This window comes from Aotus nancymaae, unplaced genomic scaffold, assembly GCF_030222135.1.
Source record: "Aotus nancymaae isolate 86718 unplaced genomic scaffold, 86718_ANA_hifiasm-v0.15.2.pri h1tg000083l, whole genome shotgun sequence".
NCBI classification, from domain to species: Eukaryota; Metazoa; Chordata; class Mammalia; order Primates; family Aotidae; genus Aotus; species Aotus nancymaae.
The window spans coordinates 4,371,070-4,392,982 of record NW_026988498.1 but is presented as its reverse complement, the minus strand read 5'-3'; the positions used below and the strand labels follow the sequence as shown (position 1 = coordinate 4,392,982).

The window sequence follows — 21,913 nt, the reverse complement described above, 5'->3', positions numbered from 1 at the left end:
ATTTTTACTTTTAGCTATTGATTTCAGAGTTCTGTGAACTTTCCCTTGAAGTCATTTCCTTCGACCCCTCTACATGCCCAGGGACTCTTACCCCTGCTCCACATAGGGTCACATTTCAACAGATCTCCTGCCCTCCCGGTCCTCCTGGTGCCTGACCCCCGGGAAATAAAGGAGCATGTTGCATTGAGATAGCCATTATATATCTCCACTCACCAGAAACACCATCGCCAGGTGGCAGGGATACAGGATGACAAGAAAACAATCCCATCTTTCATTTCCCAGCTTCTGTCACCCTCGCCCTCCAACCTGAAAACGGACCAGGAAAAATCCAGTGAGAAAAGGTTTGAGAGCCTCTGTACCAAGGTGACGAGGAATGCAAAGTCCTACTGTTGCCTGCCTGGAGAGAAAGGGTTTGAGTGAAAGAGAATAAATCGTATTCACCAAGCAAATTATTCATCTTGACTGTTTAGGGCAATTCCCTTTTGATATTTTTGTTTTCTCTAAGCTTGGCCTAGCCTTTAAAAAAAAAAAAAGAACTGTCATTTCTTTTCAATTAACTGCTTTCCCCTCTGACTTTAAATCAAGGGCAGTGTCTGTTCAATTTAATTACTTTCCAAGGAGCCTGTGTGGTAAAGCAGCCACCACGAAAGCAACAGAGCCATATGGTGCTTTATAAGGCAAGAATTCGATATAATTTAAGGATATTCTCCTAACATAAAATGCAATAAAGCTGATTTCCCCCCTGCTGTTTTTCTAGGCACTTGACATATAATATGTTTGTAGGTCAAGATTTTAGCTGAACAATTCAAAGCAAGTAAAATGAGGAGAGTGTCATTTACCTATGGAAGGTCTACAGAAGGGAATCATTGAAGGCCTTGCTGTCCCAACTGTTCTGATTCCATGTAAAGAGTGACGTTTTTTATTTAAGGATGGTGCTTATTTTTATTATGTACATGCGCAAAATTTTCAGATCTGATGGCATTAATAATTGCTTCGCTTTTACACTGTTGGTGGGAATGCAAATTAGTTCAACCATTGTGGAAGACAGTATGGTGATTCCTCAAAGATCTAGAACCAGAAATGCCATTTGACCCAGCAATCCCATTACTGGATATATACCCAAAGAAATATAAATCATTGTATCACAAAGATACATGCACGCATATGTTCATCGCAGCACTATTCACAATAGCAAAGACATGGAATGAATCCAAATGCCCATCAACAATAGACTGGATAAAGAAAATGTGGTACATATATACCATGGAATACCATCCAGCCATAAAAAGGAATAAGATCGAGTCCTTTGCAGGGACGTGGATAAAGCTGGAAGCCATCATCCTCAGCAAACTGACGCAGAAACAAAAAAAACAAACACTGCATGTTCTCACTTATAGGTGGGAGCTGAACAATGAGAACACATGGGCACAGGGAGGGAAACAACGCACACCAGGGCCTGTCAGGGGGTGGGGTGGGGGGGAGCAAGAGCAGTAGGAAAAATAGCTAATGCGTGTGGGGCTTAATACCTAGGTGACGGGTTGATAGGTGCAGCAAACCACCATGGCACACGTTTACCTATGGAACGAACCTGCACATCCTGCACATGTACCCCAGCACTTAAAATAAAAGTCTTTTAAAAAGGCTGGGGACCCAAATGTACTTTAAGTTATAATCAGAATATCTTTTAATTTAAAAAAGAATTGCTCCAACATTATAAAACAAGATTAAGCCACAATTGTGACGCTGAAGAGCAAAAATTGCAGAAACACAGCATGGCCAGAATACCAACACCCTCATTCTAAGCTTGACTCAGACACCAACAAGCTGTGGAACACTGAGCAAGTGGCTTTGCTTCTCTGCGCCTGTGTTAACATCTGTGAAAAGAGGGAGCTCCATTAAATCAACACTAGGACTGTGTCTATAACATTCATTGAGACTGTCGGGTGACAGCACAGTACCTACCAACTGCCAGTTACGGTCTAAAAGGAAGCAGTCCCCTTCCCTCAGCAGAAGAATCAGCATGAGGACAGCTTCGAGCAATGACCTCAACCTAGGCTATCCACCAAGACATAACTTAGAGTGAAGCCACCTGAGATGGAGTTGCTTCTTTTCTGGACCTTCACAAGGTCCAGAAAAGTGCTGGTCAAAAGATGAAGTGGAATGTTAAAGCGTAAGGAATTGCACTTTTAACATGTTAATTTAGATGGCATAATCAGATATGCTGGGATTCAATACATTCTGTCCTTCAGTAAAATTTTTCATTTATGTATGCTGTACGTAATACAAAATTTGTATTACATAATTCGTAACAAGGTACAAAATTTCATTGACGTTATCTATAGTCTTATGTAGACTCTCCAGTTTGGCCGGTCTACATTAGACTACTACTTAAGATTACAGGAAGCAAGTGAGAATCCAAGAAATATACACATGTGTTTAGTAGAAAATTCCCTTTGCAGTATACTAGCCAAAAATGATAGATTCTCTAGTAAATCACAAATTAATTAGATTGTCCTCAAATTAGTAGGTCTTTTCCATATCTTCATATACATTCACCCCTGAATAAAAATGTCATCCTTGTATTCAAATGATGATATGTTTTGTGAGTTCCACATGAAAATGATCCGCCACTCAGGTGCAAAATCCCAAGAGAGATTATGCTCTTCAGGCTTAGATTAAGTTTAAATTAATCAAAATCTTAGGCATGTTCTGTGTGATAATATATATATTTAATGTAAATGACTCAAGGGGACCTTAATCTGTGGATTCTTAGTCTTTCCAGGTCTCAAGTTCTGTCCATCATTCTTTCTCCATGTTGGCATATTATTGGATGAATTCGATTCAAAGGCTGGGTAAACCATGCTCATGCCCATTTTCTGTGTGACTCTGTTTTTCATCAGCCTTTATTGGCCAGGCACAGTGGCTCACACCTATAATCCCAGTACTTCAGGAGACCAAGGTGGGTGGATTGCTTGAGCCCAAGGCTTCGAGACCAGCCTGGGTAACAAAGTCTCTACAAAATGAAGACAAGTTAGCCGGGCATCATGGTGCACAGCTGTAGTCTTAGTTACTCAGGAGGCTGAGGTGGGAAGATCACTTGAGTCTAGGAGTTCGAGGCAGTAGTGAGCCATGATTGTATCAGTCTCAGAGGGGAAGAAAAAGCCTTGGTTTAACTCATTAAATGAAGATGAAGGGCATGAGATAGAGAGAAAGCTTTGTAAAATGAATCAGTTGAGCTGGGCGAGGTGGCTTACGCCTTTAATCCCAGCACTTTGGGAGGCCGAGGTGGGTGGATCACCTGAGATCAGGAGTTTGAGACCAGCCTGGCCAATATGGCAAAACCCCATCTCTACTAAAAGCACAAAAATTAGCCAGTCGTGGCAGCAGGCCCCTATAATCCCAGCTACTCAGGAGGCTGAGGAAGGAGAATCACTTGAACCTGGGAGGTGGTGGTTGCAGTGAGCTGAGATCATGCCACTACACTCCAGCCTGGGCAAAAAGAGCGAGACTCCATCTCAAAAAAAAAAAAAAAATCAATCAATAGTACAGCCTTACAACAGAATCAGTAAATAAGTTAAGACCTATCCAAACAGCTTCTGGAAAAGATTCTACTACCTACTCCAATTTTAAACAATTTTGAAAATATAAAACAAAGTAGCACATTTGAGTCTTTGTTGTTATTGTTATTAAAGATGGGGTCTTGCTCTGTTGCCCAGGCTGGAGTATAGTGACAGAATTATAGCTCACTGCAGCCTCAAATTCTTTGGCTTAAGGGAGGCTCCCAGCTCAGCCTCCAAAGTAATTGGGACTGCAGGTTCATACAACCATACCTGGCTCAACTATTTTTACTTTTCTTTGAGACAGGGTCTCAATAAGTTGCCCAGACTGGTCTCAAACTCCTGGGCTCAAGCAATCCTCCCCACTTGGCCTCCCAAGTGCTTGGATTACAGGTGTGAGCCACCACACCCAGCCAAATTTGAGTCTTTTTATACAATTATTTCCCATGAATGGCAGATAATTGTAATTTTTGTGTATGTGATGGCTCTAAATTCACAACACGTATTTAGGCTCTGTAAATCAAATATGGATCTTCTCTTTGCCTAAATGCATCAACCAAATGCCAGTGGAACGTATCAACCAATCAGTTAATCAAAAAAAGTATCTCGTCAATGCTGCTCTGGACACCACAGTATTTGGTCCATATCCAAACGAGTTTATTGTATATTTGAAGACATAGCTCTAAAATATCTTTAAATTATACATATTCTACCTATAGTGATATGCACCTATGACACAGAGTGCAAGAGTTTAGAAGGCAAAAAGATTAAGTGCATGTGAAAGAGATCACACGACGTGTGTTCATGCCATGGAAACTTTTTATTTTATATTTACAGTTGTATGTTTTCACAGGTCTCACTCATTGTCTTTTCAGTAATAACTTTTCAGCTATGTGTTCTGAGTTCTTTAAGCTGCATAATTGGTTACTTTGCAATGAAGACATCACCTTTATTGGACTAATGAATAGCCACAGAGAGTAAAAATATATCTGAGTCAGACCTTTCTTTAGAAGGTAAGACATTACAATAAAGAGCTGACTCTTTTAAGTGTCATATTCCCCAAATCATAACATCTTTTATTTATTTCCTATGCTATCCCTCCCCATTTTTATAAGATTTACCTAACAAAGTTAATGTTTGCAATGAGAGAATGTGGTTTAATTAGACTGTGGTTCCAGGTAAAATGTAGTGGGAAACAAAAGAACACTGTTCCAGCCGCGACAACTTTCAAAAGCCAGATAAATTACTAAAACCATATTGTCCAAGACATCAGAAAGCTATGAAAACAAAGGGGACTAAATGAACCCAACCCAAGACAGAAGAGCCCTTCCAAGTTAAGTAGGCGGCCACTGGCTGCTTTCTACCCTGGGAATGGCTGCCAATTCTGACTGCAAGAGGAGGCTCAACTTGGCCTGCATACAAGGACATTACTGTGAGAAAGAAAAACTAGAAAGCGGTTGGAGGTTGTGTGGGGCTGAGATGACAATTTGGAAACCTCACAAGCCCTAAATGCCCAAAACTACTTTCCCCTATGGTTCACTTGCTGGTTGAGGGGCACATGGAAGATTTGGTATCCTTAAAATAAGAGACAGAAATACACGAGGGGTCCTCAAAAAGTTCATGCAAAGTGCATATTATGAAAAAAAACTATGCATGAATTTCTAAAAATTTTTGCAACAAAATATACTGATGTAACTTGTTATATCATATCTAATGGGATCTAGATTCAGGGCCTGAGAAGGATGAGACATCAGTTTGAAAAGTCCCCCTATCAAATGAATTCCGCAAAAATTGAAGTAAGAACATCAAATTGATGGTGAAGCTTGGGGAAGAGAACGGTGAAATCGTTGCTGCTTTAAAAACAGTTTGTGAAGACAGTGTCCCACATAAATCAGCACTTTACAAATGGATAACTTGTTTTAAGAAGGGCAGAAACAGTGAAGATGAAACCAGTAGCATCAGATCATCCACATTAATTTGCAATGGAAAAAAATGCATCTTCTTTGGGCTCTGATTGAAGAGGACTGACAATTAAAAGCGGAAAAAATAACCAACACCATACACATCTTAATTCGTTCTGCATACACAGTTCTGACTGAAAAATTAAAGTTAAGCAAACTTCCACTTAGTGGGTGCCAGAATTGTTGCACCCAGCTCAGCTACATACAGGAGCAGAGCTTTAAATGGAAATTTTAAACAAGTGGGATCACGATCCTGAAGCATGTTGAAGATCTGTCACAAGAGGTTAAACGTGGCTTTCCCAGAACCATCCTGAAGACAAAGCGCCACCAAAGCCGTTGCTACTGAGAGGCAGAAGTGGCCGAGTCAAAGGCGAGGCAGTCCAGCCGAGAGCAAAGGCCGTGGCAACAGCGTTTTGGGATGCTCGAGGTATTTCACTTGTTAACTTTCTGGAGAGCCAAAGGATGTAACACCTGCTTATTGTGAGAGTGTTATGAGAGTTACCCAAAGTTTAACCAGAAAAACGCCCACAAAAACTCCACCAGAGAGTCCTCCACCACAATGCTCTCGCTCATTTCTCTCAAGTAAGAATTTCATGAGAATTTCAATGAAATGCATTAGGCACCCAACTTACAGTCCTGATTTGGCTCCTTGTGACTTTTTCTTTCTTTCTTTCTTTCTTAATCATTTTTTTTTTTAAAGACGGGGTTTCACCATGTTGGTCAGGCAGGTCTTGAACTCCGGACCTCAGGTGATCCACCTGCCTTGGCCTCCAAAGTCTCTTAGTCTTAAAAAATTTTTGAATGGTACTCATTTCTTCAACTAGTAAGGTGAAAAAAAGAGTGTATTGATTTGGTCAAATTCCCAGGACCCCCATTCCTTTAGGGGTGGACCCAATGGCTGGTATCATTACTTATAGAAGTGTCTTGAATTTGATGGAGCTTATGTTGAGAAATGAAGTTTATATTTTTTATTTTATCTTTTTGTTCAATTTTTCCGTGAACTATTTGAAGTCCCTTCAAACTGTAGTATCACAGTAACGGAAAGACACAGTTGCTGTCAAGGAAGAGCATCCGCTGCAAAAACACAGCCAGTCTCTTTCATGGGGATTTGTCAAAGTTGGAAGAAGCACAGGGCTGGAGATTAGACAGCAAAATTCGAAACTGCTGAAAGGCAGACCAATTGCCCTGTAGTACTGGCAGGCAGAAATGGGGGAGGCAGAGCCCTGCTAGGCTAGTAATAAAAAAAATACAGGGTACTCTCCACCCAAAATTATATTATTTAATTTTATTCATTTATTTATGTTGAGAAATGGTCTCATTCTATCACCCAGGATGGAGTGCAGTGGCATGATTATGGCTTACTGCAGCCTCAACCTCCCATACTCAAGCAATCCTCCCACTTCAGCCTCCTGAGTAATGGAGACTACAGGCATATACCACCATGCCCAGCTAATCTTTTTTTATTATTTGTAGAGATGAGGTTTTATTATGTTGCCCAGACTGGTCTCAAATTCATGTATTCAAGGGATCCTACTGCCTCAGCATCCCAAAATGCTGGGATTACAGGCGTGAACCACACCACCTGGCCTGAAACATTTTAAACCAGAGATAAACAGTTTGACTAATACCTTATCCCTGACTAAAACCTCAAAGGGCAAATCCTTTCTGAGCCAAAGTAATACAAACTTTATTCTCCACTGTCCTTTTATGCACAGTGTCCAGCATCAAGTAAAAAGTTACATGGCAAAAGAAGAAGCAGAAAATGGCTAATTATCAGAGGAAGAACACAGCCATTTGAAGCAACGGAGACGGTCCACAAGTTGGAACTAGCATTTTAAATAAATGCTGTTAACATGTTAAATAAAACAGTATTTTATTTTATATTAAAAAATCAAAGGATGCTCTCAAATTAAAAATTTAAATACCTAGAAATAAGGATTCATGATTAAACATCAGACTGGCAAGTTAGAACCCAGAACTCAAAAACAGGCAAACATTAAAATATTCAAAGAAAAAAAGTACACAGAGAAAAAAAGAAAGCAGAAAATAAAGGACACATGAGACAAATGATTTAACAAATGTATAACTGCAACCTTAGCGACAGAGAAGGAAATGGGTAAAGAACAATATTTGAAAGAATCACAACTGAAAATTTTCTAAAACTGATTAAAGACATCAATCTATAGATTCAAACAGCCCAACAAATTCCAAGCAGGATAAATATAAAGAAAGCCACACCTGATTTAATTGCGATGGCCTCTTTCTTCTTAAAATGCCCCCTAATAGGAGTCAGAGAACAAGTTCATCTCTCAGTTATTTCCATACTGCAATTCCACAATTTTTTTTTCTTTTTCTTTTTTTTGAGATGGAGTCTTTCTCTGTTGCCCAGGCTGGAGTGCCATGGTGCAATCTTAGCTCACTGTAGCTTCTGCCTCCCAGGTTCAAGTGATTCTCATGTCTAAGCCTCCTGAGTAGCTAGGATTACAGGCGTGCACCACCACGCCTGGCCAATTTTTGTATTTTTAGTAGAGATGGGGTTTTGTTGTTTTGGCCAGGCTGGTTTCAAACTCCTGACCTCAAGTGATCCTCCCACCTCGGCCTCCCAAGGTGATTACAGGTGTGAGCCACTGCGTCCAGCCAATTCCACAATTTTTAAATCAACATATGTCTGTCCATAATCCATTGATTATCGTGGAAAGAAAAGTGAAATGGTATAGAATGACTCTGGCTAGTTTTCTGATTGGAAAAAAAAAAATCAGAAAAATGCTGCAGGAAAGGAGTACAAAATAGGCTTTATATAGCACTTGCTACATAGAGGAGCCATGTTACTTGACGTGCATCTTCAGAGAAGGCACCAAAAGATCAAAAGAAGGTAGATTTTTACCCCGGTGAAGACACTTAACAGTCAATTCGACTAAAGCTTGTCTCTTAACTAGCTAGAACAGCCAAAGCAAAGGAGAGTCTATGTGAGACCAAGGTGATGAATGACTGGAAAGAGAAGACAGATCCCAGTGGGGTTTTGGGCAACGGGTCTGCTACCATCTCAGATTCGGGGTCCATTCCCAGAATAAGAATTTAGAGTTGAGAAAGAAAGAGTTGTTTTTGTCAAGTCTGAAGGTAAGATTATATTAAATCATGACTAACAGCACTTTATGCTTGATGACTAAGTTATACATTTTGAGTATGTTTAATTTTATTTTGCATAATTATTGTGTATTATCTGTTTGTGTGTGTTTGTGTGTGTATGTGTGTGTGCTTTTAAAAAGAAGGAACAAGCTGGGTGTGGTGGCTCAGGGCTGTAATCCCAGTGCTTTGGGAGGCTGAGGTGGGCAGATCACTTGAAGGCAGGAATTTGAGACCAGCCAGGGCAACATGGCGAGACCCTATCTCTACTAAAAACACAAGAAAATTAGCTGGGTATGGTGGTGCATGCCTGTAGTCCCAGCTACTTGGGAGGCTGAGGCAGGAGAATTGCTTGAACTCAGGAGGCGGAGGTTGCAGTGAGCTGAGATCGAGTTCCTGCACTCCAGCCTGAATGATAGAGTGGGACTCTGACTCAAAAAAACAAATAAAAAGAAGAAGAAGGAACAGAAATTGTAGCATTAAATGGAGACTATCCTGGACCTAGACCTACCAGGAGAATCTTCTTTTTGTTGTTTCAAGACATGATCTCCTTGTCACTTAGGCTGAGCGCAGTGGCACAATCACAGTTCACTGCAGCCTCCACCTCCTGGGCTCAAGCCATCCTCCAACCTCAGCCTCCTGAATGACCAGGACCACAGGCATGCATACCATGTCTAGCTAAATTTTTTATTTTTTGTAGAGACAGGGTCTCACTATGTTGCTGAGGCTGGTCTCAAACTCCTAGAAGCAAGTGATCCTCCTGCCCCAGCCTCCCAAAGTGCTGGGATTACAAGTGTGAGCCACCGTGCCTGGCCAACCAGGAGAATCCGTACAAAGCAGGAGCATGTGCTCAAAAGCATCTCCTTCATTCTGTTGACCTGCTCTCTTTGTCCTGGGCAAAAGCCCACCCCAAATACTGAGTTTACCTAAAAGTGACCAAAATGGGCCAGGCACAGTGGCTCACACCTGTAATTCTAGCACTTTGGGAGGCCAAGGAGGGCGGATCACCTGAGGTTGGGAGTTCAAGACCAGCCTAATCAACATGGAGAAACCCTGCCTCTACTAAAAATAAAAAATTAGCTGGGCAGGGTGGCATATGCCTGTAATCCCAGCTACTCAGAAGGATAAGGCAGGAGAATTGCTTGAACCTGGGAGGCAGAGGTTCTGATGAGCTGAGATCAAGCCATTGCACTCCAGCCTGGGCGACAAGAGCAAAACTCCGTCTCAAAAAAAAAAAAAAAAAAAAGTGACCAAAATGAATGTGAAGTTTTTCCCTCGTGATTACCAAATTTTAAGGTGCAAATAGTGAATCGGCACAAGACAGAGCATTTCCTGGTATAACCAGGTATAAATCCTCCACCAGGCAGTCCCAGAGAGGTCTTTGCCACAGGCCCCTCCCTATACACTCCCTGCACCCTCACTCCCCCGACCCGTGGCCTGCTCCCCACCTCACACTGCGGGGAGCTTGCAGGAGCTGTCCCCAGGACCAGCCATGGCTGTAGCCCAATGCTGTGCATTCTCATGGGAGACAGCTCTGCTTTGTAGCTGCCCACGTGTTCCACACAACCGCGAGGTACCGCACTTCTCACCCATTTTTCATGGCGTATCAACTCCATGTGACAAAATAATTTGCTGTTGATGTGGGGTTTTATTACATTCCACTCCCCAAGACGTATCCATTTTTTCTGGCTTCTAAATATTACTTCAGCAAATGTGCCTTGTACATGAAATCAGCCTATCTTCCCTATGCTGTGTTTTTGCCATTTACCCTTCCACAAAACACGTGGTGATTACATTTAATCCACCCTCAGCGCCAGTACTTCACATTGCCTTGCAAAATTCTCAAAGTGACTCCAAGTTTGCTGGGTTTCCTGATCTGTGTAAGACCTTGAGTCGTCTTTGTCCTCGGTGACCAATTCTGTATTCCACTATGCCCAGTCACTTTTTTTTTTTTTTGAGACAGAATTTCACTCTTGTCACCCAGGCTGGAGTGCAGTGGCGCAATCTCAGCTCACTGCAACCTCCACCTCCTGAGTTCAAGCAATTCCCCTGCCTCAGCCTCCAGAGTAGCTGGGATTACAAGCGCCCACCACCATACCCAGCTAATTTTTGTATTTTTAGCAGAGACAGGGTTTCTCCATGTTTCCCAGGCTAGTCTTGAACTCCTGACCTCAGGTGATCTGCCCACCTCAGCCTCCCAAAGTGCTGAACTACAGGCATGAGTCACCTCACCCAGCCTGCCCAGTCACTTTTGACATACTGCTTTAAGTCATTTACCTGTACATTAATTCAAAAGACTCAAAAGACCATTGGAATCGCAAGCTTTTCGCTGCTATAGTTGTGGGGTTTTTGTTTTACTGTGTTTTGCTCTGGTTTCTTGTCACTCACTACAAAGTGGAAATCTGCGCAAGTTCCTTTTAATGGATTTTCTTTATTGCTCATCTTACGTAAATCAGCTGGCCTCAACCTGGATACTAGCTGCCAACTGTGTCACCTTTGAAAGAAGAAAATTATTTTTCTTCCTCTAGACCCACCATGTTTTTTTAGTGGCCAAGACCCATTAGAAAGCTTCTCAGTAAGAGGATTTTATATTAGAAATATCTATTTATATACCTATTTCTAGTACTAGGCATGACACGGGATTGGCCCTCGTCCATGGTGGATGAATGAGTGTGTGGATCTTGGATGGCATTCGCTGCACTCTCACCACTGAATGTGATGTGACCAGCCATGAACCAGATGCCTGACCTTTGAGCAACTCACTGTCATCCTACCACGATCTTTGGCCCTTATATTTATGAGTCTGTTTGTTTGGTTCTCAACCATAAAGACATTAAGAGCTTCTTTGTCTATGCTTTACATGGAACTGAGGAATTTGTGGAAAAGGTAAGAACAGAAAGTTGACATTTTGATTTTAAAACTTGGAAGGCATGTTGGATGTCTTCAAGGCAGGGAGCAGCATGGGGTGCACACTTGGCTGCTATTTACATGTACCCGGATGGCCAGTCTCCTGCAGCCCCTCAGTGTGTCTTGCATACCATCCTTAGGGGACAGGAAAACACGAGAATCATCATTGTTGCCCCACACAGGTAATCCTTAGGGCATGGACACCCCTCACTGTCCAGAGTCCATAATGAGCCACAACTCCACAAAGTAGGATTACTCTTTACTGATTCTGATTCTAAAAAGCCCTAGCTCTCCTGCCTTCCCTGAACCAAATTCATATAAATGTCTAGCAGCTTTTTACAGAAACGTTCAGGTGGCTGCAAGCTCTAGTACAGTTGTCCGGTTTGTGCATTGCACAAGGCAGCTGGCACGGGGAAAAGTGCAGGCTGACATCCAGCCTGTGTCTCGCTTGCCAAGCCCTGAGCCATGGCACTGGCTTGTGTCCATGTGGAAGAAGAGATGCCTTTTCCCCAACAAAGGTGTAGTCTGCCTGCCAAGCCATGTGCCCGTAGGCCCAAGGATGCCCAGGGGTGGCTCCTTGTTCTAAATTGTCTGTCCAGAGGAGAACCTTGCTCTAGTTCACACGCAGGTTCAGTACAGGCAAGTGGAAGCCCAGGATGATCATTCAAATTGTGTGCATGTGGCCGGGCGCAGGGGCTCATGCCTGTAATCCTAACTCTTTGGGAGACCGAGGTGGAAAGATCACTTGAGGTCTGGAGTTTGAAACCAACCTGGCCAACATGGTGAAACCTTGTCTCTATTAAAAATACAAAAAAATTAGCTAGGCATGGTGGTGGACGCCTGTAATCCCAGCTACTCAGGAGGCTAAGGCAGGAGAATCACTTGAATCTGGGAGGTGGATGTTCCAGTGAGCCGAGATCACAGCACTGCACTCTAGCCTGGGTGACAGAGTGAGACTCCATCTAAAAAAAAAGAAAAGAAAAAAAGCCAAGCATGGTGACTCAAGCCTGTAATCCCAACACTTTGGGAGGCTGAGGTGGGTGGATCGTGAGGTCAGGAGTTTGAGACCAGCCTGACCAACATGGGGTAACCCTGTCTCTACTAAAAATACAAAAATTAGCCAGCGTGGTGGTGAGCACCTGTAATCCCAGCTACTCAGGAGGCTGAGGCAGGAGAATCATTTGAACCCGGGAGGCAGAGGTTGTGTAAGCCAAGATCGTGCCATTGCACTCCAGCCTGGGCAACAGAGTGAGACTCTGTCTCAAAAAAAAAAAAAAACAAAGTGTGCGCATGCACGTGCATGTATGTGCATGCATGTTATGGTGGAGAGTCCTGCCCAGGGGCACTGTGCACGTGAGTCTGCTGCTTCATTCCATTATGCTGTGTCAAGGGCACACCCTTTCTTCCTCAGCCTTGTCTTGGGCATCATACACAAATGTTCTCAAGGTCATCAGAGAATATTCATGTCCTAACTCTCCTCTTTTTCTTTCCAGATTTCTCTTCTCATAAGCTCCACCCATCTGAAGTCTCTTCTCCCCTGTGCCCTGCAATGCACCAACTCTACCTGGGAAAGAATAAAGTGCTAAGACCCTGCTCCCTCCTGGCATCTCACATAATTCCAAAATCTCAGGCATTTGCTGAATGCCAGTGGCATTCCACTAGCAATCCACCGATGCATAATGAATTACCAAAACTAGCAGCTTAAAACAGCACACATTTTTCTCTCAATGAACATTTTCTCTGTGGGTCTAGAATCTAGGAGTGACTGAGCTGGGTCACTCATGAAGGTGGAATCAAGCAGTCAACCAGGACGCAGTCATGTGACAATCCAAGAGTCTTCCAAGCTCCCCGACATTGCGTTGGCTCTAAGTTCCTCTCTGGCTGTTGGTTTGAGGCTTTAGTGTCTTCCCACCAACACCTCTCTCTAGAGTGGCATCCAGCTTCCCCAGAAGCCAGGGGTCTAAGAGGGATGGAGAGGCAGTGAGTGGAGAATGCTCAAGGTAGAAGTCTAAGTCTTTTATAACCGAGTCTCAGAAGTGGCATATTACTTCCGCCAAACATTGTTGGTCTTGCAGACCAACCCCGATACAATGGGCAGCAGGGGCCCCTGGGGGCCACCGCGTGGGCTGGCTACTACACAGCAATCCTCAGTCCACGTCTGCTAGCTCACCAGAACGGGAAGGCAGAGCCAGGCAGTGAGCACACATTCTTCAACTAGGTGTTCGCAACACTATGAAGCGGATCCTGGTTTTGTTCTCATTTTGGGTGCTTTTGTTTGTTTGCTGTTTGTTTGTTCTCAGATGGGTCTCGCTCTGTCACCCAGGCTGGAGTATAGTAGCATGATCATAGCTGACTGCAGCCTCGACTTCCCAGGGTCAAGCAATCCTCCTGCCTCAGCCTCCCAAGTAGCTGGGACTACAGGCCTGCACCACCATGCCCAGATTGTTTTTGCAGATGAGAAAACAAACCCTACGAATGACATAATTCACCCACAGACCCAAAGCTAATAGTAGACAGAATCCATTTGAACCTTTCCCAAGGACAGTGTCTCACTCTTTGGGGTATTTTTCTCTGCCCTCCTGCCCACCCTTGGTACGTTTACCTGCATTATCTTCCTTCTCAAAATAGTTCCATCTTTCAATTGAATAGAGGAGAGGATCTCATCTCCTCATAATGGCATTTAAGCTCTTCTACAGTTTTGCTACAACCTACCTGTGACAGAGCCCATTGTATCAGGGCATCCCAACATGAAGAAGTTAGGGAGGTGGGGTAAAAGGAGAACCAGAGGAGGACGCCACGCAGAAAGCCACATGCAAAAGCACGCTCAGGAGTGATCCACTGCTGAAAGCTGTGGGAAGCTCAGCCATGATGAAAACATCTTCACAACAATTGCAAAATAGTCAGTGCAAGTCATTGAAGCCAACAACAAATATTAAAATCCTGAACCTGGGCTACTTCATTCATTTTTTTTTAACTTTTAAGTCCAGGGGTACAAGTGCAGGTTTGTTAGGTAAACTTGTGTGTTGGGGGCTTTGTTAGGCAAACATGATGAAAAAATGAAGATACTGTCATCATGGCTGAGATTATCTCATCATTAAGCCTAGTGCCCATTAGTTATTTTTCCTGATCCTCTCCTTCCTCCCACTTTCCACTCTCCAACAGGCCCCGGTGTGTATTGTTACCCTCTATACGTCCATGTGCTCTCATCATTTAGCTCCCACTTACAAGTGAGAACATGCAGTGTTTGGTTTTCTGTTTCTGTGTTAGTTTACTAAGGATAATGGCCTCCAGCTCCATCAATGTTCCTGCAAAGGATATAATCTCATTCCTTTTTATGGCTGCATAGTATTCCATGGTATATATGTACCACATTTTTTTATCCAGTCTATCACTGATTGGCATTTCGTTTGCTATTGTGAATAATGCTGCAATGAACATATGTGTGCATGTGTCTTTATGATAGAATGATTTATATTCCTTTGGATATATGCATTCTTTACATTGAACTTCTTTTTATTATTCTTAATGATTCCACGAAGAATCATTAAGAACAGGCCCCAGTGTGTGTTGCTCTCTATGTATCCATGTGTTTTCATCATTTATGAGAGAACATATAAATGTTCTCTGTAAAAGTTGGTTCAGTATTTAAATATAAATCAAATCAATCAAAGCACCCAGAGTGATTGACAGAGAATAATTCAGGTCGCCAAGCACCAAAAAGATCCAAAGCCCTGTCCGAAGGCCTGAACCAAGAAGACACAAGAGGAAGGGAATTGCAAACAACTTGTTGAAAAAACTAGCATACACTTGGTGATGAATGTACTCTCCTTTGGGAAGATTTTAACATTGCATTTCAGTAGGATTACTCTTAAAAGCAGCATTAACACCTATGAGATTCAGGAAGACCTTTTTTAAAAATGCCCAGAGCAATGACCCATTGTCTCTCTTCTCCCTGAGTCTCCCTTCCTCCCCATCTTCTGTCCCAGAAAGTATTTTCTTGAGCCAGCATAGGGAGCAGGACTATGCTACCTTGACAAAAAATATTCCATTACCTTTAGGTGACCTTTCTCTGAGATTTGGAAATGGAGTGCTTCAACTGCAGGTCAGGCACAGGATGACTTTACTAGTGCTCCCTGAAAGACACGACTGATGAATGGCATTTGAACCCTGCTTCCCTAATCCTTCAGGCAGAATTAGAGGCTCTCCATAAGGGTAATCCTGAATGATTCATGATGCTTGCTTCAGCACAGTCACACATCATAGAAATACAAATTGACAGTTCGCACACATGGCTGGCCTCATGGCGGTATTTACTTAAAATCCTCTCAAGTATACTCCCAATGGCTGCTGTGCGGACAGCTCTCTCTGGAAGGCTAACAAAGAAGAACTAACTTGTCATATCCGGCCACCAGATTTGCAGGTGCACAGGAGCCTTCAGAACATTCTGCTCTCTTTGTGCCACTTGGCACTTCCCTCTCATTGGTTTACCCAATTGGCTTGTTGGTTGACTGTGAGGATAATCCTTTTACAAACAAAGAAACAAAAAACGTAGTAAAACTGAGACCTTTGGATAACCCCTTTGTCTTGTCCTGGAGTTTGAGTTGGACCAAAAAAATCAAGGCGGTAACAGAAGTGAGGAAGAGACAGAATGCTAATAACACGGTAGGAGAAAGCTGGACACACTTGAGTGTGTTAATAAGCGCTCGTTGGTGAACCTGCAAAGAGAAAAACTCATATAAAGACTCCCAAGAAAACATCTAAGTCCATTATTTTTCAAAAAAGAAAACCTGGGTAATATTGAAAACCCAATAGGTGAGTGTCAGCTGTTACTGATCTACATTTGTGTTCTCACCAGCAAGCCCACTGCTTCAAAGTCAAAAACAAAAACACTTGTGACTTTGAGAAATATTAAGGTCACCCACGCAGTCTCATTCTGATGGCTAACTCTGGATCCAGAAGGAAAAAGAATGATGCAGTATTTGGAAAATGGCGGAAGTCACGTAAGTGAAAGCAGAACCCACTCAGAACTGCATCAACACCAGCTTTTGCACAGACCCCTTTGGTGGGCAAACATCGTGAGAAATCATCTTTTCAGTGGTAGTGAGGAGCCTCCTTTCCATGGTGTGGAAGCCCATCATGTGTTGACTTGAAAGAACTCCCCTTCTCCTTTCTGGCTTTCTCTGACATTCACCCTAATGCTGGCCTCTTTCCTGTCCAGAGCATGAAGCTGCATCATTTGGAGATTAAAGGGAAAGAAAACACCACACGAGCAGATCAGGAGGTGGCAAGGCTCCAGGCAAAAGCCTACAGGAGAGAAAAACGCTAATACATAGCATTTCTGTAGCTGGGGCAGAATGATATCACAGACTCTCTCACTGTGCAATAGTTCATCAATAAACTCGTCTACACGCATCAATTCAAACTCCCCATTTCAGTTCTGGCTCTTGATTTTTCAATAGTCGTTGCACAAAGTCTCCAAGTACTTGTAGCAATCAATTGCAGGGCCTGTCAGCCTCATGGAAAGGGCCCCCAACATGTGTACATACTTGAAATCTTCATTTTTTTATAAAGTCTACAATGATATGCTTCTTGGGTTGAATTTGAAGCATCTTCAAGTTAAACACAGAAATGGTGTTGATTTTACGTTGCCACCATAGATGCCACCCACAAACCTTAACTCCATGGCTTTATCAGCTACAAGTTCAGCTGTAAGTCCAAAGCACTCCTCTTTCCAGTACTTGGACTCATAGATGCGTGTTTGAATGATCTTCTTCACCAGATATTGAGGGTTGGTGGATGCTATGTGCATCCTTCACTGTATGGTAGACATTTTAGAATGTCTTCCATTCTTTTTCCATCAGGTCCTTTAATGCATCACATCGAGGTTCAGAAAAAAACACCTGGAGGGATGGAGAAAGGTGGAAGAAGTTTCACCAAACAGCTTAGGTGACCATGTTGAAACCAGAAACACCAGAGCACTCAAATTCCTAAATATATTCTACTTACATTTTTTTTTTTTTTTTTTTGCAGTAGGCACAATATTTCTATTGTGATTTACTGGTGATCAATCACTTTTACCAGGTAGAAAGACCCTTTGGCTTAGACACACTGTCCTGAAGTTTAGAAAGTAGGAAAAAAATCAAGGTAATGAAACAGTAGCAAAGATGGGGAAAAGATGGGCTGCTAATAACGCAGCAAAAGAAAGCCAGAGATGCTTGAAAGTGCTAAGAACTAAGATGTGCAGCTGGGCGTCGGGGCTCACGCCTATAATCCCAGCACTTTGGAAGTATGGGATATTAAACTATCTGTCTAATATCTATCTATCTCCATCTATATAGATATCTCTATCTATATAGATCTGCATACAGATAGATAGATAGATAAATATAGATATTCGATAGATAGATAGAAAGACAGATAGACAGATAGATAGATAGGCAGATCACCTGAGGTCAGGAGTTTGAGACACGCCTGACCAACATGGAGAAACCCATGTCAGTGACCACAGGATACTACCGAGAGAGGCTAAGGCAGGAGGATTGCTTGAGCCCAGGAATTTGAGTCCAGTCTGGGGAACACAGCAACATCCCATTTCTAAGATAGATATAGAAAGATAGATAGATAGATAGATAACATATATCTGTGCTAAAGGGAAATGAGCTATAAATCCGCAAAAAGATATGGAGCCATGGGTACATTTTCAATCTTGCAAATTCATGGTAATATTGTGAATAAATTAACATAAGGATCCATCTTCTCCCTCTGCAATTTTAATCCACACTCATCTGTTCAAATAGTCATTATGTAAAACCCCAGTGGGTAGGAATCTTTGGAGTCTTTTTGTGAAGTTCTCCAAAGCTAATAGCACAATTTCAAGGACACAGATGTGCAATAAATATCTGCTGCAAATATTCTTTCAATTTAGATTTTAGATCGATTTCATGTCTACTAGACATTGAGGATACAAAAGTAAGCAAGACAGAGTCCCAGAATCTAACGTGCTGTTGGTGGCTACTGAACCTGGGTCCTACAGCAAGGACAGTAGTCACCAAGACCCTGTGAGAGGCACTTTGTCAGCCGAAGGACAGGATGGAAATTTCCAAAGAAGCTCCCTATTCTGGTGTTGGGAAGAGAGTGTCTGCAAGAACCTCCTGGAGGATAAGGATGACTTGGCCAAGCAAGGGGAGATCCGGCGAGGTGGACAGAAAGGTGCAGGGGAACCCAGGCAAAGGATCAGTGACAGAGTCTGGACACTCATCTCTGAGGAAGGTGCATTCAGCCTTTGTGTTTCCACCCAGCTACACGGTCACACAAAGGACAGGGAGTGAAAAAAGAGCCAGGTTGTGGTGGAAATAAAAAATTATCATTAGTATTAACTTCTCAAAATGCTGCTTTGGAAGAAGTTGTCATTTTCAGCAAATCAGTCACAGTCAGTATCACCTCTACAGGGTCAGTTTCAGACATTGTCACCTCTACCAGGGTCAGTATCGTATAGTGTCACTTCTACCTGAGTTTGTGTTAAATAGTGTCACCTCTACCTGAGTCAGTGTTGGACAGCGTCACCTCTACCTGGGTTACTGTTGGACAGTGTCACCTTTAGATCGCTGGAGCACTGGTTGGAACTTACTTCCCATTACACATGGGCAAACTGTGATCAAAAATATTTCTTCCATAAGGAAACAAAAAGTCCAATTTTTAAATGGGTAAAAAGTCTGGATAGACATGTCACTGAAGAAGAGCTACAGATGGCGAATCAGCATATGAAAACATACTCCTCATCATATATCATCAGGCAAATACAAATTAAACAACAGTGAGCTCCCACTCCACACCTATTACACCTGCTAGGATGGCCAAAATCCAGAACATGGACAACATGAAATGCAGGAGGGGCTGTGGAGCAACAGTCAGTTTGGCGATCTCTTAGAAAACTAAACCTACTCTTACCATGTGATCCAGCAATTGTGCTCCTCGGTATTTTCCCAAAGGAGTTGAAAACTGGTGTCTACCCAGAAACCTGCACATGGATTTTTTCATGATTGCCAACATTTGGAAGCAATCAAGATGTCCTTCAGTAAATGAGTGCATAAATATACTCTGGTACATCCAAAGAAATATTATTCAGCTTGAAAAAGAAATGAGCTATCAAACCCCAAAAGTCGTAGAGGAAACTTAAATGCATATTACTTAGTGAAGGAAGCCAGTCTTAAAAAGGCTACATATTGTATGATTCAAAGTATATGACATTCTGGAAAAGACAAACCCATAGAGACAGTGAAAATATCAGTGGTAGGTCAGGCACAGTAGTTCACACCTGTAATCTGAGCACTTTGGGAGGCCAAGGCAGGAGGATCACTAGAGCACAGTTTGAGTCCAGCCTGCACAACATAGCAAGACCCCATCTCTACTGAAAATCAAAAAAACTTAGCTAAACCAGGAGGATTCCTCGAGCCCAGGAGTTCAAGATAGCAGTGAGCTATGATCACACCACTGCATTCCAGTCTGGGCAACAGAGTGAGATCATTTCTAAGAAAAAAAAAAAAATCAGTGGTTTCCAGAGGCTTGGGGAGAGGGAGAGATGAATAGTCTATGCACACGGGATTTTTAGGGGAATGAAACCATTCCGTATGATGCTACAATGGCGCATTCATGTCATTATGCATTTGTCAAAATCCATAGAATGTACAACACCAAGAGTGAGGCCTCACGTTAACTTTGTAAAAAGTAGTTTTCTTTTTTTTTTTTCTTTTTGAGACAGAGTCTCACTCTGTCCCAGGCTGGAGTGCAATGGCACAATCTCAGCTCACTGCAACCTCCACTTCTGGGTTCAAGAGATTCTCCCGCCTCAGCCTTCCAAGTAGCTGGGATTACGGCGTCCAACATCATGCCCAGCTAGTTTTTGTATTTTTAGTAGAGACAGGGTTTCACCATGTTAGCCAGGCTGGTCTTGAACTCCTAACCTCGTGATCTGCCAGCCTCAGCCTCCCAAAGTGCTGGGATTACAGGTATGAGCCACCGCACCCCACTGAAAAAGTAGTTTTCATGTATTGTTTTATATTTATTTAATCAGCAGCTATAGAGGCACTCACACAATCCCATCAAGCAGTGCGGCTCACCATTTTTAATTCATGTACCTTTTGATACTCTCATTTAAAAGGTCCAAATAAATGTCATACTAACCTTAAAAAATAAATAGGAGGTAATGGCTATTTTTAATATGCTATTTTAAACCACCACAGGCTCTGCCCACCATGATTCTGATATATGCCCCTCTCTGGGGGGCTCCCCATCTCCACCCAACCATTCCCCAGTCCCACCCTGTCCCAAGCAGGTTGGTCCCTGCATGACTTAAAATCTCTGCCTGCTGGAGTAAAAAACCGTGTGTGAAGAGAACTGTAAGAAATGTACAAAGAAGGAATTATTCAGAAAAATATAGCCATCACCACCTGGAACTAGTAGGTGGCACCTGGGCGGGGACTCGCAGAAAGGGTGGAATTTGAAAAGGAGAAATGGAAGAAAGAACTTTCGTAAAAACAAAACAGCCTGGGAGAAAACACAGAGATGACTAACCAAATCACAGATGAGAAAGCTGAATTGTCTAGTTTGACGAGAACAAACTATGCATGTCAGCACCTCGCATGGTGTCCTACATGAAATAAGAATTCATTAAATATGGTTGATGAATCAATGAATATTGTGGAGTCTGAAAAGACAGGCAGGAAAACAGATTGCCACAAGACAGTGAAGGGACTTCACAACGGGCAAAAAAAGGCTGGAGTTGATTCTGACCGTAATAGGAATTTATAGGTTTTTGAACAGGGATGCAGCATGGTAGTATTTGTGTGCTTCAGAAAATTTATCTGGCCACTATCTATGAGATAGAGAAACGCCTGGCACAAAGACAGTAAACAGAAGTGTCTACAGTGATCCATGTGTAAGAATAACTCTGAGAGTTTGCATTGATAATCTCTTATAAGCAACTTTCATATGAAATTGCATCTTAAGGCAGGGTGCAGTGGCTCACGCCTGTAATCCCAACACTTTGCGAGGCCCAGGGTAGGATCACTTGTGCCCAAGAGTTCAAGACCAGCCCGAGCAACACACAGGAACTACTTCTCTACAAAAAATGCAAAAAATTAACTGGGCATGGTGGCACACAACTGTAATCTGAGCTGCTTGAGAGGCAGTCAGGAGCATCATCTGAGCCCAGGAGGTTGAGGCTGTTGTGAGTCCTGATCACACCACTGTACTCTAGCCTGGTGACTGAGTGAGACCCTATCCAAAAAAGAAAGAAATTGCATCTTAAGGGTCTTTCACTAAAAGATGCCGAAAGAGTATTATTACATGTAATTTAAATATCTTTCT

The 21,913-nt window shown here is 42.6% G+C and overlaps 1 pseudogene; it reads right to left on the bottom strand.

The window, feature by feature from the left end:
* Positions 1–16,682: 16,682 nt before the first annotated feature.
* On the bottom strand, positions 16,683–21,188 carry LOC105710848 (pre-mRNA-splicing factor 38A-like; annotated as a pseudogene).
* Positions 21,189–21,913: the final 725 nt, after the last annotated feature.